General features: G+C 37.6%; 1 protein-coding gene across 8 annotated transcripts in view; it reads left to right on the top strand.

Annotated features, from left to right (window-relative positions):
* The window catches only part of NCOA2 (nuclear receptor coactivator 2), a 190,024-nt gene that overhangs the window by 25,064 nt on the left and 140,022 nt on the right, over positions 1-24,938 (top strand). For 3 of the 8 annotated variants that reach the window (XM_055800871.1, XM_055800873.1, XM_055800875.1), the window contains exon 3: positions 17,984-18,074. The exons of the other annotated variants lie outside the window; for them this stretch is intronic. The gene's annotated coding sequence lies outside the window, so the exon portion shown is untranslated. The remainder of the gene's footprint in view (positions 1-17,983; positions 18,075-24,938) is intronic. 8 annotated transcript variants of the gene reach the window in all.

The following is a 24,938-nucleotide window of genomic DNA, read 5'->3' on the forward strand; positions in this document are numbered from 1 at the left end:
TTATACAGAAAGCATTTGAAATGGCAGTGATATTTCACTGAGCTACTGCTCATGTGGAAAGCCTCATTTTTAATAGTCTCGGTGATAACAAAAACTTACTTAAAAGTGAGGTGGAGATATATGTGTGTAGATATATGTATATATATCTTTTGGCACAAGTGATTGTAGACATAAACCACTATGAGAACTTCTTCTTACATGCTTAGTTCCTATTTGGATGAGTGAAAGCAGTGAGATTTATGTAGTTAGCCTATTTTAAGTGTTACTCAATAAAAAGGTTGAAAAAAGTTTTCTGAATGGTGACGTGGTATAGACAAGCATCACAACCTCAGGCTGTTGCTGGCCAGCTTTGTGTTCATTGGAGATTTCTCTGAGGTAGAAGATGCCCTTGGTCAGGTATGATGCCCCTGATGAGGCCAGCTGCACTTTGAGGAAAACTGGAAGATGCAATGTCTTCTTACATGCCCTGAACAGAGGTTCTTCAGCATAATTGCAAGCCAGCTTCAGCCTCGGCTTCATTAATTCCAAATTCAGTGGTTGCATAGCTTTGCTTCAGTTTATCTTGCAAAATGACACCTCATCAAATTTTTGTACTAGGGTTTCCCCAGAAAAGCCAGTCACATCCAGCTTCTACCAGGACTCACAAGTCCACTGTCTGATGCAGTGTCTCTGCTAGCCAGGACTCTTAGTTTTATCCCTTTTGTCTCACGTGTCTTCTCTCCCTTTCTCACTTCAGAATTGGTGTAAGAAAGGCTAAAACTCCTCTACTTCGTAACATCAAGACAGAAATCAACGTTACAAAGAAAAAAAATTAAACTGTAAATAAACTTACTTTCTAGCAAAAACTTTCTTCATTACTTTCTAGCAAAAACTTTCTTCATTCACCTTCCTCAGCATTAAAAGGTAAACGGCATGGTGTACTTGGTAAGTGAATAAATGCAAGCCTGACTTAGCTTCCTGACTACAGCAGAAAAAAATTCAGGCATGCTTTTTAAGGAATGGTTATTTAAAAGTAATGTGTTTTTGTTGCAGCATGATTATATATTTAACAGGAAACTAGGTTGCAGTCTTTATGACTAACTCTTATTACTACTGCTCCCTTGGTTTCCAGGAGATGATGACTATAACGCTATATAAAATCTTCAGGTATGTAGCATCATCTCAGACAATTTTCATTTTTGTCCCATGGTATTACTGCTCAATCATTATTTTGTGAAGAAATGATACAGGTTTTGAATTTAATACAACGTAATGTTTTCATTTTTCTTCTAACTCCTTGTTGTTGGTCTGGGTGGACCATGGGAGGACAATAATGGGACCATATTCTGAGGCTTTTTGGTTTTTAGTACTCCATATGCGCAAGTACAAATTGTATTTGGAACTTGTGTTTTACATGAAGGAAAAACATTGGCTTTTTAAATCAGTAAAACATACCAAAGTAATTCACTTTTTGAGATGAAATTGAGAATTATTGGGAAGAATTTTTTTTCCTCTCAGATATATTTTTAAAAGACCTTTTTTGTTGACAAAGGTAAGTATATAATGAACAACATTTCTCAACCTTATGTCATTTGCTGCATAGGAACAGTATTTATTGACAATAACTCTAGAAGAGATTGCATGTGTAATTGCTCAGAACTCCAGGTAGCTTTTCCCAAAAAGGTTTGTGTAGGAAAGAAATAATTTGGGACCTGTCCAGCACAGACTTCAATCTGAGAGTTAGAAGCATTAAGTGTTAATATTTTTCTAAAGACCCCCAGCCCTGTTCAGTTACTTTGGTAGCAATGCAGATATTTTCTTATAGCTGCATGTATTTTATGGTTCTTTAAAATACCAGGAATGTTGCTGTCAGTGTGCCTTTTACCATTGTATATTACCATGATTTGACAGCTGACAAAACAAGCATGTGAAGGCTGACATTTGTGCCAGATGTCTTTCATTATATATTTTTATAGGCTTAATTTTTCATGTGTGCACTTTATATTGGCAGCTTTAATATTTTTTGCAGATGAAGCTTAATTATCTTTCTTTTATGCACATTTATATTTTAGTAGATTAAATTTTTACCACAAAATGTACTTGTAATTTAAATTGCTGTGCAGAAAGTAAAAGCTTACCAAAAACATGACCTAAAAAGGTTTTGACCATTCTTTAGGGTTTAGAAAAAGGAGTTGAAAGCATCTTATTCTGATAGAGAAGCTTTTGCCCACCTGAGGAGCCTAACGCTGTATTTTTCCTTTCATTGCCTTATGGTGGCCCTTCAGAAACTCATGAAGCTGATTTGAGGAGCAGACGGAGTCCTGTTATCCGTAATCAAGTGTATAATCTAAAATTTTGCACTGACTTAGCTAGATTTGGATAATATGTTATTTTACGGCAGTTTCTAAATCCTTGACAAACAAGTGAAGTCCCCCTGAAGCTTGAGTTGTCTCTGGGGTTTGGCCCTTCTGCCACTTGGTTTCCTGATGCATCCAGGAAGTGCCTCCCGAGGAGGAACTGAACACAGCAGAGTCCTTCGATGGCCTCATAGCTCCTGCTATACCCTCGCACCAGCTGTCAGCCCACGCTCACGAGAGTATCTTAGGAAATGGGAGCGAAGGGTAAGAAACGCGGTTTAAGGCTTGAACAAGTGTCAGAACTTAAGCAGGATAGGGCTAAGCCAAATTTCTATTTTCTTTTTTCTCAAAAATATCAAGAGATCTGATACATGCTTGTTCTATATGAAGATGTGATTACAGTTTCAGAATTTTTTCACCAGCTGTGTGGATGAAAGAGATTCTGAGATAACAAATAGCCAGTGCTGTGGCATTTTTCTGTGGTGACAAGGACTTGAGTTGTAAAATTGCCAACTTGTCCAATTCAAGTTAGGGTTTTAACATCTCTAGTAATCACCAGTAAGCATCAGTGGGTTGTCTTGGGGTGATGCTCTCATTCTCGCTCATAGGTTCATCTTGAGTCTTATTCTATCAGGACTCTAACTGGAATGTTCTTGCAGAGGAACTGGCTTTGGTAAGTTGTTGGGTTTTTTTGATGAACGCTGTCTTAGAAAATCTGAGTGCTGCTTGCCTGAAGTTGAGCCGTCTGCAGTTGCAGCAGTGCCCCCTTCTCCCCACTCCCTTGCTGTGGCAAGATACATGGGAAGGAACAGAAACTGGGTGCTGTTGCTTTTGCCATAAGTTTATGATCTTGCAAATGGCACTTGATTCTGGAGAAAACAAAATAGTGGGAAAAAGACACATGGTTACAGCAATAGTGGATTCCCTCGCAATCTTAAAGTCTGCTGAACATGAAGGAACAAAAATTCATGGATATTTTAAAAACAATAAATGTTGACTCATTTATGTATTTCCTTTTATATAATGTCACTCACACACTTTTATAGCTCCACTGTACTTTACAAGGTTCTGTGTTTGTGGTAATATCATTGCTGTAATCCTGCCCTTTCCTTCAGCAACTTCTCCCTTAAGAGCTTTCAAATAATGGTTTGAAATGTTAACACTTTTTTTGAAAAATATTTTTTTCTCAGCCCTTAAATGAGCATCACTTTGAATTGTACTTCTGATAGTTTCCATTTTTCTTCATTTAAGAAACCAGGTGGAGCACACTCGTTCTTTTGTTTCCCTTCAGTAACAGAAACCATAAAAATGAACAGGACCTAATTTGTGCCAGCATTACAAAACCAGTAACGTTACCTGCATATATCTGAACACCACTCAAAATTCTAGTTTTATGGAAAGTCTCCTCTCATCTCCCTTATAAAAATGCACATAAATTCTGCATTTGGTAATGAAATATCATGGAGATAAATGAAGAAAAGCATGTGGATGGGCAATAAAATGAGAAATTTGAAATGCAGAAGCCTTTAAAAACTTAAGATACTTATTTAGTCTACTCAAGTGACAAAAGTTTTTGGCAAAGGAAGTGTTATGGCTTGTTAGTTCTGTTATAAATGTATTAATTTGTGTATTTAACTACAAATACTATGATGGATATTTTTATAACCATCCTTTAAGAACATGTTTTATTTTTAAGATATTACAGTCTTGAAGTACATACATTTCTGTTGCACTGTTAACATCAGTAATAGCCGGGAAAATCTAATTAAGACATACTGTTAGTTTTTATGTGCAAGTATATTCTAAGGTTTCTGTTTCCAAATCTCCTAAGCTGAGAACTTAAAATGGTGGTTTCAGTGATCACAAATTTCTGTGTGTTAGTACGGACAACATGTGTGGTACTGTTTCAACATAATTATGTGAATTAAGTGGTTTATATAATTTCTGTGTATCTCAGGATTTGGTCAATAGAAGGTGGCAAAAGTCTAGCCTCTCACAATTCAGATAACCAAGTAAATGAATAAATTGTCATATAAAATCTGACAGAAGTGGTAAGATTGGGCTGTTGCATCTAGTGCTGTTCTACAAATTAAATGAGTGTTTTGCTGTCTCCCAAGTGTAACACACAAATGGATGTTACTAAAATATGCACTATTATTACCAGGCAAAAGAGTTATGAGAAAAAACCTTCAGAGTAACAATCGTACTTTTCACATAAATGCGTTTTGTTCCTCTTCTCTACACGTCGTTTTCCTGTCCTTTTTCTATCTACTGGTGTTACATCACTTGCACGCTTGGTTTTTAAAGGCCCTTGTGAAAGTATCTCTGTATTACTTCCAGCTGAGTAAGTACTCAGTTGCACCTCATAAGCTTTCCAAGTCACGTCTCGCAACAGTGACAACCTGTTAGGAAAGCAACTCTGTTTTTAAAGCCCTGTTCTTGTTCTCATGCACCACGTTAGTGATGCTTGGAGCTGATTGCGGGCCTATCGATGAATGGTGGTGCTGTGTAATTTCAATTATTCCATTCAATGGTGATGTAGATGTTGATCGGTTTTCAGATACTAATCGTGTTCCTTAATATAGCAGTTGGCCACATGTGTGAGCTCATCCCATTAAGGAACGGCCTTCAGGGAAAATGAGCCCTGAAACATTTGGGCCTGGAGTTTATAAATTTCGTAGGAACTGGAAAGTAAAAAAGAAATAGGTGAACAGTTTCAAAGGCAATGACAAAGTACCACTGGCCTATGCTAATGAAAAGCAAATAAAAAAACCAGCCTTTTGTAAGGCAGAGTTATAAGACTTACTTCCTCAATTACATTTTATGAAATTTGTCTTGTACTGAAACTTTGAAACAAAGTTCTTGGGCCATTCAAGTGCTGTTAGTAGTGAAAAAATGTTGGAAGGATATGCAAGGCGGTTTTTATTCTAGAGCCAGTTCTACTATTCAACCTTAATGTCAACAACTCTTGTCACCAGGAATGTAATATAACCAATAGCAGAGCAAAATCTCAGCCCAGCTGTCCGGGGATGATTCCTCTGCTGTTGTAAATTAGCTGGACTTCTTGTGAAAGAAGCTTTCCACGTTGGGAGTGCTTTGGAGAGAGTATCAGTGAAGGCTTCAGCTGCCTGTCATTTGCCTGCCTTAACTGTGTGTTATGTCCATCTTTGCTTCTAAAAGTTGTGTGTAAATAATTACCTGGCATCCTACAAATAGCCCCACAGAGCTGTGATTGCAAAGCCAGCTTTGAATGGGCTCTACACAAAAGGACAAGTAGTTTTTCTATGCATTTGGTTGCATTTGAAATTACTTTTTGCTGTCAGTTTTTTCATTGTGCTGTCATTCTTCAGGTCTATAATTTCAGAAGACTACCATACCTAAAGTTCAAATCCTCATGGTAAACTATTAGTACTCTTAAGTCCATTTGTTTTGTAACATTTCAACATTTTCTGCTCAATTACGGATGTTTGGTTTAGTTATCTTGCTTTAGCCAAATATTTTTGCCTGATACTGCCAATTTTGTGATCTATAGGGAAGGTATGTTTAATTTAAGATCCAAGGACGCTTGTGAAGGGCTTGTGTGTGTGTGTGTGTGTTCAAAGACAGAATTAAGAGTAAATCCTCTGGGTTTTTTCTTTTTTGACCTTTTTAAACTACAAAAATGTGTTTTAATGGGTTTTCTCAATACTGTAATGTGTTGCACGGGTTTTGTTCTACCTTGTTCTTAACCTGCTTTTCATTGCATCTTTCTTGTAGTTTGGCTCCTATGAAATATGAGTGTCAGATTTCTAATGTACAGCATGTTGGAACAGGTTTTACTGCATCTCCTTTCTTTCCATTTGTGTGCTTGGGTGCATGCAGGTTTGAGAATTATCTGCCTTCACGTACTGATTAGAACATTTAATTTCTTTGCAGAGTTAAAAAGAAGACCTGCTTCTGCAACTCAGTACAAATTTACCTGTCTTCAACTTAAGCTGTAGTTGTTATTCATTTTTATACTTTTGATAGATACAACCTGCTTATTTTAATTAAATCTTGGGTAGAAGTCAACAGTGCTGAGAGGGAAAGACCTCAGCCAAACCAGGTATATATTCCAGCTAATGGAGGGGCTAACATTTTCTGCTTGCTGTCAGAAGTACTTGAGAATGGTATTACCTTATTTTCACATTAAAAATAGGTTCAATGAATACTTGCTCTTTTTTTAGATTTCTTTTCCACCCCCCAGCTCTTAATTTTTTTGTTTTAATTGCTATTATTTTTATATGTTCATGTAGCAAACCTTCATGTGGCTTCTGGACTTGAGAGGTCAGGGTACTCCTCAACTTTGCAGCGGAACAGTATATTAAGTTTTATGTGAATTAGATCAGAATATTTTCTTTAATTATAAATTGTAGGTGTGATAGTGTTTGTTTCTGGTGGCGTTTTGAGCGCATCTACTGATGTAAAGATATGCTGGAGCTTTTTTTAAAGCATTAGATGAAATTTTTGTGACACTAAAATATTGTACTATGGCTAGAAAATAATAAAATAAAACTTGTCAGCCAATCAGGATTTTTTCAATTCTGTTGAAATTAGTGAGGAAGTTAGAAGAAATAACGAATTCCAAGGGTACCTCTAGTATACATGCAAGAGCTTTTTAGGCCTGGTTTAGTAATTTGTGATTTCTGTGTTCTGAATGACTGCAAGGATAAACGTTCTTAAAATTTGTTTGTATAGTTTTTCTCTCATGATGTTTGTACATGGTGTTTCCTAAAACCTCTTATTAGCTGTTTTAACAAAAAAACCTGCATCTTATAATGGTCTGTAACTTAAATTTTGCTTATGAAGTTAACTATTTAGAGAACTCAATTACATGTTTTATATTGTTTCACAGAAGCAAACCCAAATCATACCATCTTTTTAATAAGAATGGTAAGTTTGACAGCTGGAGTAGTTGCTCCAAATGTCCAGGTCTCTAATGCCCCTATCATGCTATCTGGTTTTGTCTGAGGTTTTTTTTATTTATCTTGGCTTATTCATTTGTGCATATTTCTCTTTGAAGATTTTCTCTTTGGAGATCAGTTCTCTTCACTGAGCTAATAGAAGCACTAGATAAATGCTTTATTTTTTGAAAGAGATAGTGTCATATTTTAATTTTTTAGAATTTTTTTGCTGCCAAGGTTCTTTAAACGGAGGCAGTAATCGTTTGTTACTTTAGAAGCTTTTGTGCTTTACCTGGATGTATATATCTCTTCAAAGAACTTTACAACCCCTCTATAATCTAACTATGCATCAGTGTTTTTATTTAAGAAACCAGGAAGGTACATATTTGTTTCTGCACCAGCATTAAACCTGGAGCTGCTGGCTACCATTTCTATGCTTAGTTCCCTAGGTCATGCTGCTTGTGCAAAGGTATTGATCTTTAGGATGTTTAGCAATCTTTGCCTGTTACCCCTGTGTATGTTGCAGAATTTTAGACATGGGATATGTTGCCCTGGAGGAGGGCTCATTTGTCAGGAGGCTGCATGTTCTCCCATTTGGGTTTTTTCCAAATGTTATGAAGCACAATTTAAGTTTTGCAGAAACACTTAGCCAGTAATCTTAGTTGTCTTGACAACTATTAGCTTTTTAACACATAAAACAAACCTGAATGTTTCTAGCTGTTATTTGAAATCTTAATTCACAAGGATGCTGGTTTCAGGAACTGAAATTTAGTGCATTTGTGTTACAAAGAACAGAAATAAATATACTACCTTATATGCTTGTTTACTAACAGTGAAAATTGATGGAAACACAATGTTTATGTAGAGCAATGCTACTTGGAAGAACACTTGGGGGAAACAGAATTTTGTTTATAATTTTTTACCAAAAATTATGAGTATTAAAACTGAGGGAGTGCTGACATGCTTTTTCACTGTATCAGAGAGCAGGGAAACACTGTTCTGTTTTTATTAAATTCTGCACAAATCCTGTGATTTCTTGACTTCCTGGATTATCTTGTAAACCTTTTTGGCTACATGGAAGGGATGCACTGACTTGGCACTTACTGTGGTCATAGGAAACCTAGAAGAAGACGCTTTCTTTGCATGGTAAAGTGGAACCTGCTGTGTGTTCTGTTAGTAAAACTTAAAAGCACAGACCTCTAGCTTTCTAGTTGTAGCTGGTGTTTCTGTCGTGCATATTGTTACCTAGGAAAGTTGTGCTGGCAGTGGCAGAGTACACAGAGCAGCATTCCACAGAACTTGTGACTTTGTACCCTGAAAGTGTTTAGCAACCTGTAGAGATTATAACAGCAAACATTTTAATGAACTTTGAAAAAGTTGCTATTACAGGAAGAAAATAATAATTTAACCTTAAATAAACAGTTTCCGAAACCTGTTAGAAAAAAAGTACACAGTTTTACTCGGTGGCTTTGTTTCTGGGTAGACTGTGTGCATGTGCAACAGTTTTGCCTCGTGTTCAGTATACAGTTCATCATGTTGGCCTTACAGGGCAATTCGTAGCAGCAGTATTTTGTATGTAGTACAGCTACAACCAAACAAGTTATAAACAGCAAATGAAACGTAAATTACAACTGAGTTAGGAAGAAAAATCAAAAAGATTTTGACAGTACAGTGTATATCTGTCTATTCTGTATAAAATACAGCCTGGAACGTGCATACCTATTTATTGCCAATCTTGTGTCTTGGCAAAGTGCATTGACTTTTTATCAGGTGGACAAAGTAAAAAGTAAGCTTAATAGGTATCAGGCAGACTAGAAGCTCCGTTCTGCAGTTATATGTTGTTGCCAGGATGTAGTTATTATGAACCATAGTAAGTTTAGTAACAATAATACTACTACTAATGAAATTGTTAGCAATTTTAAATCCCTTAAGCCCATCTGGAAGTGGGTGAGACTACAAACAGTATCCTTTTCACTCCTTATAGCTCTATGAGTATCTTTGCAACAATTTTGCCTTATGTGTGGCTGAGTTGGCTTTAGTTTAGTTAGGCTTTTGAACGTGAAATACTAGGGTATGTTGTATTTTGGGTGTTTTTTTGGTTTACTGTTCCTAAATATGGGCCCTTTAACATGGATTTATTTGTCAGCCATGTGTAAAATTGTGGTCTACTACACACTCTAGAGTATATATAGATCCGTGCCTCATTCAAGTGTTGTCTCTACCTGAAAGGCTGGTGTGCCAGCTTAGCACAAAAACACATGCTGTGTTACAAACCTAGGTGTCTTCTCAATTTCTGCAGTGGGCAGAAATTGCTCCTGTTCTTGGCTCAAGCCAAGGGGTAACTTCCCGCTTGTTTCCTGGACTGGTGTGTCATGTTTGACCAGGTAAATGAAAGCCAGTCCGTTTCTGACAAGTCTCTTTCTTTATATTCTCTTTGGAATGGAGTTTAAGGGTTACTTAAAGAATAAAATAATGCTTCTGATTTATTTGCTGAGGATAGTAAATTCTGCTATAGTATTCCAGTGAGTCGATGAAACTATACATTTAAATATTGAATGGAATGATGTTTCCTAAGCACTTATTTAAACAAAACGTTGTCGGAGTGATGTTAAAAAACACCTTTTAATTAGCTTGGAAAGCTAGTTAATGAGGGGGCCTTCAGGTCTTGAGAAACCCTGCGAGTTTATATTTGCTTTTCAGATGTAAAAAAGGGTTATATGATTGATTAGTATGAACAGCTTCTACCTTTCAGACTGTAGATGAGGAACATAATTCCAAAGGCATCAGTTTGCCCAAATAGCTTGGATATATTTGAAAACATTATTAAATAATTGCTAGTTCTGACTTAGGTACTATTTCTATAGAACCTCTAATGGGTATTCGATAGGTATGGAAGGAAAGGTTAACTATTTGAGTATTTAAACATACTTTTTTCTTTAACTTAAACTGAGCCAGGGTTTTCCAGAATTTTTTTTTTAGCAGTGGCACAGCTCTTTTCCTTCAATACATTCAAGACCACCATGCACTTCTAATAGAGACCTACGGGGAAAATACATGTGCCAACCATGGCCTTTTGGACCACCATTTGGAAACTGCTGCTGCTGAATATTCATTTGCAAGCCTATAGTATAACTCTTGGCCACAGCAAGAACATGTGTTTTAATAGTGTTAGTACTATAAAAATTATGATGCTGACTGTCATGACTTTCTTCTTAGATAAATCTTCCACTATTTCATGTTTGATATGCTGTATTGGAAAATGTAAGTTTTTACACTTGAGTAACTGTACATGTGGAATCATTTAAAAATAACAATACGTACATTTCCCCATATGGACTTTTGATGGGCTCTGATTTTCAGAACAGCTATTAAATGCATGCTCTTTCTTAATGAAAACATTTACATAACATTTAATTGAGTAACATACACTTTGTTAAATAGGAGTATCTTCTTACCTGGAAATGGAGCTTGCTAAATTTTTTTTTCCTTGATTCGGTCTTTATGAAATGTAAGCAAGCCCAGCTTTGGTAACTGATGATTATGGGTATAACAACTTGGATATTACCAAGTACAATTGCAGAATTGCATAAAGTAACTGAAAGAAGTTTATATGGTTGAATTTGTTCTCATGTTCAGGCTGGAAAAGGGTTGAAATAAATCTGAGTTGCTTTTAAACTGAAAGCTTTCAAGTTTTGGTTGATAGTTTCTTATGTGTATTTCATCAAGATGACTACAACTACTTGAAAATAGCAGCAATGAATTGAAGCGGATTTTTTTTCAGTCTATCCATAGTGCTGGTTTCGTGACATTAGTAAACCTCTTCAATCTAGCGGATTTTGGCTTTCGGCTTTGATTTTTAAAGGCGATTTCTTGTTGAGTAATTATTTCATTGTGTTTGTGTTGAGTTGAAACCTGGCACGCTGGGTGTGTGCCCAGATTGCCCACAGTAGCTGTGCATGCAGAATACCAGATGTGTGCAGCTGCTTAGGGCTGGTGCATGTGCTCTGCCTTCCAAGGAAGGTACAGCAGCTGCAACATCAGCTGTCACTCTGCCACAGATAGCTGTGCTTTTCCCTTTACCTGAAAGTAGTTAGGTGTTACTTTTGCTAGGGAGGTTCTAGTTAGAGCTCTTTGGCTTTTACTGTGATGTAAGGCATAAATTGTTGGGTTTTATTTTTGTTTCTTGGTACCAAGGTCTGTGTTTGATGGCAATCAATAGGTGCTTAGCCTGAGAATGTCCATATGTACTGTTTGCCCTGCAGACTCCCCTTTTCTGGCACACTGCTGTCCTGTGAGCTGCCCAGGATGTATGTCTTGCTGTGCCAAGCAAGTGCTAAGCTGCTGAGGTGCTTGAGGTTGTGTCTGTGCAGGAGGGTGCTCTCTGGCTGCACCTGATTTTTGTGTATCATTATCAGCAGATAATGCAGAGTGAGCAGGTCCTGCCTTGAGGCAGCCCTAAAGCCCTAAAGTATTTGGTCTTTGAAATGCCTCTTGCTGTATGACAGTCATTTGGAGGGCCTGTTTTCTAGCATTCCACCCCTCCTCTTTTTTAAACTGTCAATGGAGACTTTGTGGGGAGTCTGTGAGGCTTTCTGAGAAGTCTGCGATACCTGTCTAAAACTATTCTTAACGGAAAAGGTTATGAAGAGCTGGTGTGACTCTTGAGATGCTGTCTCAGGAGCAGACTTCTGCTTTGAAGTTGGCTCTGTCACCTGTTCTGGCTGCAAGAGCCAGCTTGAGAAGACAGATCTGTTGACTGAAAGAAACTTCATGCCATGAAGAAATGCACTGACCCACTTCATCTGTCTGGGCAGGCGGTTGCTCCTTCTCCCTGAAGCTGGAAAGATCAAAGATTCCCAGGTGTGGCCCAGCATTATTTGCTTTCACTGAGTTGGCTAAACAGGGGGATAAGAGATTTCATGAGGGTTTCTCTAAGCAGGCACACCTCCTGTGTCAGTTACATCAGTTTTGTGAGGTTGAGGCTGGAGGATTACATACTTTGGAGTCAGTACTGCATCCTTCATCTTTGAATGCATCGAAGTATGACTGTTTCTGCAGTGTTAATGTTGATATACTGGTACTTCCTGGTAAAGATGATGTTCTCATCTACTAAGACTGCTAGGTGTGTAATGCAGGTCTGAAATCTTCCATTAAGGTACTTTTATTCTCCATGTATCTCAAGGCTCTGTAGTATAAAAAAAAGCGCTGTTTGTTCCTTTTAGCAGATTCCTTTCTTCACTTAGGCATCCCTTGAAGAAATCTCCTTGTTAAATATTCTTTACTTAGAGGAAAGCAGGAAGACCTCTCACTTACTGCCTAAGAAGTGCAGGTGGAGCACAGGACTGAATTGCTTTGCTTTGCAAAATGATCTTTCTCCTTGGCTTCTTGCTAAGTTCCATCTGAAGCAACTGCAGTCATTTTTGAAAGGTCTAGGAAGATTCAGGCATCTTGTTGTTTGAGGCTATGCCTCTGATAGCTGTAGCCAGGACTTCCTTAAGCTTTCTTGAAGTTCTTGTTGAGATACCGTGGATATCATATGGGAAGATCTTAGTTTTCTTTGAATATTCCACAAGTGAGCTACTGGGCTACTCAAGTCATGTTCAGCTGTTCTCATTAATGTGCATACTATGAACTGTAGCAGGTCTCTGTCTCCCTTCTAGAATTGCATAGAAGGGCAGATAGCAGTTACCAGTTTTTCTTTAAAAGGTGTAAACACGTTCCTGAACGTTTTAATCAAACCACACAGAACCCCTGGGCTCTAGTCTGTAGATAGATTATGTGAATATAAATAGAGATGGGAAGAAGTTTTGCTTGGAGAGCCTGTTGACTGTGCTCAGGAAAGCTTGTTTCTTTCAAGTGGCTTTGAGGCATGTTTAATCCCAAAGTTGGATGAATCTTTCATGTTCCAAAGTGCAGCAGGGCAGGAGTGCCCAAATACGGTGTTTGGATGGGCTCATCATAAATGAAAAATTACATAGACTTCGGTTGTTGCCTTGAGAGGTTGTGGAGTCTCCATCCTTGGAGATATTCAAGACCCATTTGGACATGGTCCTGTGCAACCCACTCTAGCTGACCCTGCTCTGAGCAGGGGATTGGACTAGATGATCTCCAGAGGTCCCTTCCAGTGTTAGCCATTCTGTGGTGGTGGCACAGTGATTCCAGTGTAAGTTTCCCCAGTTTGGGGATGAGGGTGGGATGACAGGAATAACTCCATGCAATATGAAGCAACAAGAAGAAAATTTCAGGCAGTATTGGGTTTTCTTTGAAATTATCTGTCTGGTTGGGTAACACCTGCAGCTCTTGAGTCTTCCTGAGGTGGGATCAGTTGAAACCTGCAGCTGCAAATAAGAGCTGTGGCTGATTCCCACCATATAACCCTCTTACTTCACTCAGAGTGATCAGCTGTTCTTTTGAGTCTGAAAACAGACCTCTTCTCTCTGGAGAAGAAATAGCTGTCTGTACTATGGCCAGAAAGGTTAGGATAGAGGTTGGTGGATCATGAATGACATGGAGAGATTAAAAGCAGGACAATTGTAAATTGATTTTTTTAATTTTTTTTACTCACAGTCCAAGAACTAGTGGCACTAAATAAAATTAGCAATAGCTCTTAATTCAAAGTGTGGTATGACTCTCCTTTTGAGGCAGACAGATATAGTTTACATCCTGCTCTGGTACCATCATTTGTGAGCTCTCTTGTAGCATAAAACTTTGTTCTGTATTTCTCTGTTCTTAAGTGGGAGGGGGAAAAGCAAAGCGAAAGGGAATTCTGGATTCAAGGTTCCCTAGACCAAAGCTGCTTTTTCTCATTAATACTGAAAAAAGTATTTGGCTTTTTTGGCCAGAAGAAGTCTTCCTATGGCAATGAATTAAGAGTATGTGAATGAGATTACGTTCTTCATTTGGAAGTTGCTACAATGGGAGGGTCCTGGTCTACTTGTACTGGTTGCTGTACTCATTTGCCTTTTTCAGACATTTGTTTATTGGTTTTCTTCATGGTAAAGAAGATACAGTTAATGGAAGATTGGTATTACATAAGTAAACCCAATCATAATGTGTTTGCATGACACTAGAATATCTAGAGCAGCACTGATGACTGTCATGTTTCAAAGTCTTGAGTGTGTAACCTGAATTATGTTCTCTAACAATTTGTGCAGGAACATTCCTGGGTTTAATTAGTGGGAGACAAAAAGGTTGTAATTTTGATGCAGCACTGATGTCTTAGAGCAGGGGTCCTCAAACTACGGCCCGTGGGTTGGATACAGCCCCCGAGGGTCCTCAATCCGGCCCCTGGCATTTACAGGACCCCCCTGCCAGGGGTTGGGGGGGGAAACCAAGCAGCCGCAGGTGACTGCCTGCCACTTCATCCGTGCGCCAGCCCCCTGATTAAAAAGTTTGAGGACCCCTGTCTTAGAGTATTCAGCTAAACTACAAAATAGCCAGCCATCAGTCTTCAATAGGACGGGTAGTTCGATTTGGGTTTTAAGTTGTTTGGATAGGCAACAACAATTCTGGTCATGACTGGTCATGCAGTCTTTTCCCTTGTCCAAGACTTAAGAAAATTATTCTCTTTGTTACCCACCCAGTGGGATCCTGGCCGCTGTAGCTGCATGCTGAATCTGTTTTTTTAGGATCATTGTGTCATGGCTGGAGGTAAGGGATCTTCTGACCTGCATGGTGACTTTTGGAAGGTAAATTGAGAGTACATGGGAGTAGAAAGTTTTCAAAGTGATTCTAGCGTTTCCATTGCTACTTTGGTGGTGGTGAGCCCAGCTTTATAACTGCTGGTTATGACTGTGTTGTGCTGCCAAAAATTTTGTAGGAATGCAAGAGAGGAGAAAAATTTGGAATTTAACAGTTTATACATCATCCAAAAGTGAATGGAATTTCATGGGGCAAAATGAAAACAGTTATGTATCCCATGGGGATTTCCTCTGCTGAATATCAAAGGTATACTGTAAGCCATTGAGATGTAGGCACTTCTGCTTGAAAAGGTTTCAAGATCCTTTATGATGAAAGGAGTTAGGCAGTTGAAGTATAAGTGTTACTAATGAAGTCTCATTAGAAGGTACATAGCAGTGTTATTTGAAATATCCCGTTGACCTCAGTAGGTCTTTTGTTTTATTTCTTTTTTCATTGTTGCTATTTGACATTGAGACTGTTGAAAAGGTACTGTGATTTGATGTTTTTGGGTATGCCTGGCATTTTCATCTGTGACCTGCCTCACACTGGGCCAAATTCAACTTTGGCAAACCAATGCCCTGAAATTACTAGAAACTTCATCCCTTTAAAAGCAAATCTTGAAATCACAGGAGCTTGCATATTACACTTTCTGAAGTGTTTAGGCATAATGCATGTGTTGTAGTTAAGATGTCTTTGTTTTAGTGTGTATGCGTATTATGTACTTAACTGTTGGACAAAATTATTATGATGTGTACTAGAAGATTATAGTATTTTTCAAATCTACAGAACTTCTAACCAGATTCTTACTACCTTGCAAACAGCAGTTTTGAGTGTAATAGGAAACTCCTGCAGGGTGCTGTTAACTTTCCTAGTAGACCTTGCAAGACAGAGGCTGTCACCTTATGTTTTTGCAGCTCGCAGAACAGCAAGGCTTTAATTCTAAATAGGGTCTTTGAGAACAACCAAAATATTTGCTTAAAAAAGAGAAAGAGAGGGAGAGAGTTGGAGGATGTCAGAGTCACCTGCTCCTGATTTTCATTAAACTTCTCTGATATTTGGGATGTTCTCCCTTTTTCGGCCTTGATGGACACTGGCCAGTTAGGTCAAAATTTGCAACCGGCAGGCATGTTGCAATTTTTAATGTGTTGCTTCCCTAGGAATCCGTGTTGAAAACCAGAAAGTTTATTAATGCTGAAAAAAGCAAATACACTTGATAAATTTGTAATGAAAGTTAATTTGTTTGGTGTATGTAGGTTTAATTGGGATATGACAGGAACTCTCTTAATCTCAACTAGTGAGCAACTTCAGTGACAAATTGTAGCTTGACTTCTGGAGCTGCTGTTCAGAGATCTAAGAATCAAACAGGTGATGAAAAGCGATGTGAAGAGAGCAGCGCTGCTGAAGACTGAGGAGCTTTCTGGTTTTCATTTAAAAATATATTTTAAAAAGATAATTAGGATTTCTGAAAATTATACTTAAGATAAATTATCTCTCGGGTAATTTTTTTCCTTTGTATTTCTGTGAAGTTAAATAAACAGAGATACAATTGTTTGTAATCAATCTTAAATACTTCAACAAAAGCTTTTCAGAAGGTAATATTCCTGGAAGATGCCAATTTTACTGATGCAGCCATTCGTATCAACACCACTGGTAAACAAAATACAGAAGGAATTGCAGGTAAAGAAAACGGAGTTCTGTTACAACAATACCACCTTCATTGCTTTTTTTAGCTGAACTGCATGCAGGGCTCTGCAGTCACACAGTAGAATAGCAAGTGGTTTTATTCCACCAGCTTGGCCAATATAATCAACGTTTATGTGAACAAATTATGGTTAACTGCAACAGGATTATCTCTAATATTTAACCTGTGATCTCTAGAAGCTCAGTGCACATATGTTGTTAAGAAATCGATGGCAGTACCGCAGAGAAGCCTGTGTGTGTAATGAGAAGTGGTAGTTGCCTGAGCGGAGTTGGAAGCAGAGGTTTGTTCCAGGCAAGTTGATTGTGGGGTTGCTGGAAGACATGTCTTGAATCCTCCAGCTTAGGTTGCATCCAGTCAGATGAAACAGGAACAGTGTTCTTCAGCAGCTGCATGTTGGGTTTTTTCTCCATGATTTTTTTTAGAATACTGTACAATTTGTGTACAATTTTACACAAGAGGCTTAAGGGACTTTGTTTATATTGATGTGTTCCTCATCTGTACACGTTGTTCTAGGTATGTACCTTATGAAAAAGGCAATGTAAGGACAAGCAAAGTAAAAATACAAGCAGGAGTATTGTTTTAGTAGAACATATTAAAATGGCAATGGATATAACAATAAGAGGCATAGTCAGAGGGTCTGTATACAGAGATCTTGGCTCCCATTGTAGCTAGACTCGCTGTGGCATAGCAAAATTACATACAAGAATGTAAGGAATTAAAAGTCATAAGATTACCAGGAGTTACAAGACTCCACTGAGTCTAAGTATAGAAGAACATTTTAATGCTTTATTAAAATCAACAGTTAAACGCAACTTGCAGAAAAAGATAAGACCTAGAAAAGTCATAACCTTAACCTAATAACACAGACTTTTTTGAACAGCAGCATATTGGTAAAAGAAATTTTAAATCTGTGCTCTTCATAAGAATCCAGTGGTAGAGTTGGGCAGCAAGGAAAACCTCCTTTGAGACTTTGGTTTAGCCGCTAAATCATACAAAATAAGGCATTACTTGATGTATGGATAAAATGAAAACAAAAAGAAGTAGAGAATTAGAATTAGCAGACTGAATTGATGTTAAGAAGCGAAATAAGCAGGCTGAATTGGACATTTAATACTCGTATTAACTTGAGTTCAGCACAAGTTCTGTCAGTGTAAGACTGTGCTTACTAGTTGAGCTGTCTTGTTTGAAGCTAATGGTTAATAGCTTAAAAGTTGATTAACTTGTCATACCAGTCTCACCATACTTTTGTTTTTCTCAAACTAGATGAAAGGTTTCTTTAAGTATGGTTACTGTAGTACTGCATTCCTGATGATGCTGGTAGCTAATGACACTCTTTGTTGTAGAAATCAGGAAATGTGGGTTGAGCCTCTGCGATCTGTGTGGCTTGAGTATGAAAATATGTCCTAAATGGCAAGGTCTTGCTGGAACAACTTGGTATGTGATATTGCTAATAATAAGTCTGCAGCTTTTGCTTTTCAGAATAATTTACTTACTTGCTAAATGTAATGTAATGCTAAATCACTTCCACCATGACAAAATACTGCATCTAAAACTATCTTTTTATAAAAAGACTTAATATTTCTTAGAGTGCTTGGTATGGGTGCCTGGCTTCTGTCACCAATACTGTCTGATGGCATTTTCATTCAAAATCTGTTTGACACACAGGTTCTGGTTGGCTAAATGGGCTGACATTTAACATGAATTAATTTCATTACACTAATTAAAACAACCCTTGTGGTATGCAGCCTTGTATTTCCATTTGAATTTTTAATTTAAATACAAAGAAATTATTCATAAACGTTTACATAATAGAGTGCTTGCCATAAAGTGCAGTTAATATATGCCAAGCTCAAATGTTTTTACTGTGAGCCAGAGGCGGCTGTGAGACTTTCTTGCCTGTTTGGCTTGTTTTTCTGAGTTTTCAGTGAAGTGTGGGTGGGGCAGAATTGGCACTGGGGACTAGAGAAAGATTTCTGGATTTGCGATTGATTTAACTGAAATATTAAAGTCCTTGTGTTTCTTAGAAATTTCATTTTGACCATATTTATTGAAAAGCAAGATGATTTTACTGAAGTGATGTTGACATGCCTTCCTAAATCAAATGCCTGTGTAGTACACTGGATGTTTAAGGAAGGTCCTAGGGTTACTTGTTCTCTGTCTAAAGAAAAAGTTGTCTGGGGAAATACAGCCCCTGCCCAAGTATCTCCTGTGGCTGCTGCTTGGATCGAGAGCATAGTTTAGTCTCCTTCTTAACCTCTGGTGTCTGTACTAAGTACTGCACCCCCTGGAAACTTTATTATATACTGATCTATTATATCTAGCTGTGTTACGGACCAGCTCCTCAACCATGATCACAGAGGATAATGTGGATAGTTCAGTTCTGCAGAAACGAATTTCATCCAATCAAGGGCATGGTAGTTGTTCGCATGGTGGATGCTGAATGCCTGCCTCCCCATGTTGACTCTTGTTGTGCACTGCCACGTCCTTTGGTGCAAAAATGTAAACGGAAAGATCAAAACCTACAGGTTTTCAAGCATGCCTGAACAGATTGTCATTGTTGCGGTGTGTGTACAGTCAGTTCTGTTCTGTGGGATGCCTCTTGGGTGTTCCTCATTTCTTCACAAGAAAAAGTCGTTTAGTTTTAGCAGAATTAACTTATTGAGAAAGCCTGGTGATTTTAGTTTTCCTGAAGACTGAAATATGAAGAGAATGCACTGAGGAGTATTGATGTGTAGTAGCATCCCCTTGTAATGTGCCTATCCTCTCTGGCCTTCCTGAAGATTGGGGAACTGAGAACAGACCAGAAATGTGTACTTGTTGTCAGCTTTTGGGATCCGTGGCAAAATTTCATCATTTTCTGCAGGTTTACTGGACAATAGTGAGGTTTTAGGAATTATATAGTGGTTCTAAAATAATCTTTCAGATAAACTTTTCATATGAGAAGGAATCTGGAATCTCTTCAGTATCTCCCCCTGCTGTGATCCTGTCGAATAATACAAAATTTCTAGGATTTGTAGCTCTCCCAGTTACATTCAGCTGTGGAAGGAGTGAAATCCCCGGTATGTTAAATCAAACTTTTTCTTCTATTAAACATACAACAACATTTTGTACCTAAAAGCAGTACATTAAATAGTTCAGTAGGTTTACTTAGTGAGAAGGCTACAAATGTTGAAAGGGTGAATTCATTGCAGATAAGACCTGGAAGAGTGGATGGGTTAGAATGCAACAGTTGGATTTTTGGAAGTGTATTGGAAAATTAATACTCCCAATTGTTCTACAAAATGCCAAGATGCCTAGCCTTCTAGTCTGTATTTGTTTGTTCAGGTTTTAAATCATTTAGTTATCTTTGATATGATCTTTAGAAAGTGCTTGTTAACATAATTGTGATTCAGTAGAGTAATTCTTTCTTCATTTTATTGCCTTAAAAGCAATTTTTTGCTTCATATTTAGTACTGTGTTGGTTTCCCTTCTACTCTAAACAGTTGACTTGTAAAGATTGCATGCAAAGTTTGGCCCTGAAGATATGGCAAAATTAAAAATACAACAGGATGGAAAACGGTTGCTGTTCTAGGAGCTAGTAGTTTTGAGTTGGCTTTTTTGGGGTTGGAGAATGGTGTGGGTTTTTTACTTTGTAGATCTGTATATTAAAAACCAAACCAAAATACCAACAGCCCCTTGCCCTGACCACAGAACTCTGCTAGGCTTCAGATCATAACTTGGAGTTACAAATAGGTACCTCCTGCTAATTGAATGGGATATGTATACCTAGTACATCTTGAGTTTTCTAGGATGATATTAAAGCTGCAAAGAAATACCGAGGTGGTGAATACAGTGCCTTTTTAAAGGTTTTGTTTTCCACTTTTTTGCATTACTTCTTATCTTGTTTTATTTTTTTGCTTCATTAATAAGAATTGTAGGTATAAAATCTGGATATTATCAAATCAAATCTAGGCATTCATGAGGTTGGAGCCAAAGTTTCATGACTTGCCAAGGCAAGAAGGATTCAGTAGTAAGAAAAACTGAGTACATTGTCTTTAGGAAAGCATTCAGGTCTCAGATAAGACTGGAATTCTGCTGTTGATTACATCATTTGTGAGGTGCTACATGCATACAATTGCTATCTTGCCTTAACTCACCTAAGAGAAGGCCAGTGCACAGAAATACTTTTTTTCACTAGAATACTGCGATGTCTTTTCTGTTTAATGTGTCAATGCTGCAGCAAGTTTGAAGGAAAGTTACTATATATAGTGATTGCTCTAAAATGTAATTTAGCACTATCAGGCCCTAATTCTTCCATAGGCGGTTTAAAATTCTCCTTCTATAAAATTTGTAGTATATTTGGACTGCTCAAATATGAGTTGGATGAGGGGAAAAAAATAGAAAACTATTACAGTATGCATTTGTTAAGCTCTGTGTAGTGTGGTTATTGCATTTAGTCCTGGGTTCAAACTCTGAAGGGTGGTAGTGCTGATTGAGAGAAACTGAAATTGGGATTTATTTTTTTTTTTTAATCTACATTATTTTGCAAAAGGTAAGGGGGAATAGTTGAATAATTGTTCAATAACTTAGTTGGGATTTTAGCATGACATTTTAAATATATAATCAGTGCTTTGGATTGATTCAAACTTGGAAAACTTTGCCCATATAAGGGAGATGGATGGAAGATGATCCTAAAATAGGAGACTTGGCACATGCTGAACATCTTCAGAGGGGTATGAATGTAAGGACTGTTTCCAGCAAGATAGCTCTAGAAAAATCATAGCATTTTAATGTGCTCTTAAGTTTCAGGCAGCAAAATTTCCCAGTTGTGTGACAACCTCAAATAAAACTCTCAACTTCAAAAAGCTGAAGTCCTGGTGCAGAAAGTAATCTGGAATTGTTCTATCTAGCTTTTTTTAAAATAGTAATACTAAATTAATAAATCCCTCTTGTAATCATCTCTGAAGTAGTCTGTACACTGGGTGCTCTTATATCCTGCTGTTCTGGGATTTTTGCACCTGAAGCTGTAGTAAAAGTAAAACACAAGTTTTTGCCTGTAGGGCACCTACTCTTCCCCTCTCCAGAACTGCTCACTCACATGTTGCTAAAATGGCCAAGGAGTAATGAGCTACCCTTTCTTCTCAGTTAGGAATAGTTTTAAAGTCTTGCTTAGTCTAGAGTAAGGGGACTTGCATCGGTGCAGTGTGAGCAAGTTATTGTTTGTCAGTTAAACCTGATTTTTCTGTGCATACTCTTACTCTGTTATATGTATTCCTTTTTGCCATTGTTGTGGTATCTGTACAGCATAAATTATCCCTCAGGAAAAAGCTAGACTACCTTACAATGAGTGCCTGGTGCTATGAGTGTAACACTGTACACCAGGACTGCGTTCGTGCTGGCTGTAGGGACCTTGGATCCACTACAGAATTGCAATTGTGAGTTCAGAACCTAACCCAGTAACAGATGATATCTTGCTGAAGGTTTCATCTAGAGATGTTAGAGCTAGACCTTTATTGTTTAAGTAAATGCTGGAAGATGGTAGTCTGGATCCATTTAAAGAAGGGTGTGTTGAGTTTAACTGTATTGTATTCACTTAGCCCAATGCGTCACTTTTCTTTGTTACAATAAAGCTTTAATCTGTTTATATTATTGCATCTTATAGATGTTGATGCTTGCAAGCCTAGTGGGATATTTGCTAGGCCAATAAGCATGATAATAAATCTGTTCACTCAATGTATATTAGGGTTAGGCCTTGTCTTGTCCAGGCTTTAAAGGTGTGATCCTGATTGATCTACCTAGCTCGATCTAATTAATACCTCTAGTTAATGGAGTTGAAGCCTAGGGGGAAGCTTATGCATTAACCTGTGAAGTTGAGCACTTCTTGAAGAAAAATTGCTTTGTCTTTGCTAGAGCTTTAGTAAGGAGTTAATTAGATCTAAACAGGTAACAGATCCAATACCACTCTTAATTTCCAGGCGGCGTAGTGCCTTAACCTTGACTGTGCGCTTCCAGGATTTCAGGCTTTCTGTGATTCAGTGCAGTTTCTCTGTTCTTGTCAGCTCTTGAGAACTGTGGGTAGTACAACACAAATGTGATGAGAGGTGCTATGTTTTCCCTGTATACCAAGATACCCTTCTCTTAGAAAGGATTTAATGACCATTTAAAACTCAGAAATTCAATGTTTAAACCAGTTTAGCATTAAAAGCAATGATTATGATTAGGCTGTCTGCCTGTCTTAGGGTTTCATCACTTGCTAGTTTTGAATTATTAGACCTTTTCAACAAATATTGGCAAATATCTCAAAGAGAGAAGGAATAAATGTATCAATGACGCTATAACAAGAGAAAGTCAAGTAAAGGAGAGAGACTTTATTTACCTGAACCGAGGAAGAAAAGGCGTTGGACCCAAAGGAGCTGGCATAGGTTAGGGTGATTTCATAAATGTCTCTGGCATGGGAAAAGCTTTACAAATTCAGTCCACCACATGACACAAACCTGTAGGAAAGTAAGCTTTGTTAGTTACAGTGCTTGTTGAATGATGATGTTTAACAAGCATGTATTATTTCACAAATAGGTTTACTGTAAGCAATCTGCATTAAACAGCCTGGCTTTTGGAAGTCAGTGATTTGTTGTGTGTATGTTGAATTAACTGATAAATTTTACTTTAGATTTCAAAGGTGCATTCAAGATACATTACACTGTCATTAGTAAAGTCAAAACTTAGTCTGAAATGATGGACTAAATTTGACTCAGAACAGGCATACAAATTCATTTATTAATGTTATTTTGTAGACTCTTTAAAGGTGTTCTGTAGGATGATTGAAGCATCTCATACTTGGATGTAATCTTCCATGTAAATGGTCTTATTTTTTTGCTAATGAGACTTTTCAAGTAACTTGTGTCAAGGTGTCAGATCAGTTTTCTTTCCATATACAACAGTGGGAACAATATTTAGGTGCAATTGTAGGGGAAAGATGCTTCAGCTTTCTGGGAAGCATCAGTCTGTCATCACAGTCAGAGATGGTATATGAAGCTAGGCTAATCTATATCTTTCACATCTCTGTGACTCGATGTCTTGCTTTTCTCTATTTGGGAACACGTAGAAGACTTCTTTGAATCTTGACACCAATTAGATCACAGATTATATCTTGTAACTTTTCACTGTATATGAAAATCAACATGTATATGTACATAAGGATTGATAATGGCATCAGTAGGCTGGTTACTTTTCCTATGCATGTAGAAGTGCTTAGCAAAGGGCATTTTTTAATGAGGAGTTTGTTTGCTTTTTCCCATAAGACTACTGCTTCAGATTTGTAATGTTATCTGTTTGTTTAGATAATCGGGAAGAAGTGGAATTTTCTTTGCCTGCAAATGTGTTGTCTTTTCTGTTAATTCCGAAACTCATTTATTGTGTGTTGGGATGAAGCTGCTTTGGCAAATCTCAGAACTATCTGGTGTCTGTTTCTAACAAGGTTTTAATTTAATTTAAAGCATTTCTTATGTCAGAAATGCAAAAGTGGTAAATTGATGTTTATTGCTTCTAGTTAAAATTTCTTAAAAATTTTTATTAAAATTAAAAATGATAAAATGTCTTAGAACTGCTGTAATAGAACATCTTTTTAAAATTAATCTTCTACTTTGAGAGCATGGCTTCATTTTTCCTTGTTTCTCCTCTCTGCTTAATTAATGAAAGGGATCAGTATAGCTCCTGTTTGTGTCTCAGTTCACAGAGATTATTACATTGTCTTGCTTTGCTGTTTTACTTACTTTATTAATAAGGAAAATAAAGTTGTGCTTTTGGGTTTGTTTTTTATTTTTAAGTTATGAGGGTCAGAGACAGACGATGATACTATTTTAACAATGCCCTTTTTATTCATAGCAGATCTTTGTGCACATGAGAGTAATAATGGAAACAGACTGGGGTGGGTAAGATACACTGGAGTTGGTGAGCGGAGGTGCAGGGTGCCAGCCATTCCAAGCCAACGTGCTTTTGTTCCTGACTGATGCCATCAACAAACCAAGCCAGCCATGTTTTTATGGAATTATGACCACATTTCATATTTCAGTTCACATTGACAAAATTTAGGGATTTAATGTATCTTTGAGAACAAAGATTTATTCCAAAATTATTTTGGAAGGCTTTAGCGATGCTGGCCTTTAGTTTGAGCAAAGTGATGGAGTTCTTGTGCCCTGCGTGCTGGTATGCAGATGGTAATTCTGTAGCTGTGCTAATTTGAGTACAGCTGTGATTAACTTGTGCTGCAAAAAACTGAAGTAATCCCCAGTTCTGCCACTTTCTGCTTCTCATTTGGAGAAC

Source organism: Falco peregrinus, chromosome 3 (assembly GCF_023634155.1).
Source record: "Falco peregrinus isolate bFalPer1 chromosome 3, bFalPer1.pri, whole genome shotgun sequence".
In the NCBI taxonomy this organism is placed as follows: Eukaryota; Metazoa; Chordata; class Aves; order Falconiformes; family Falconidae; genus Falco; species Falco peregrinus.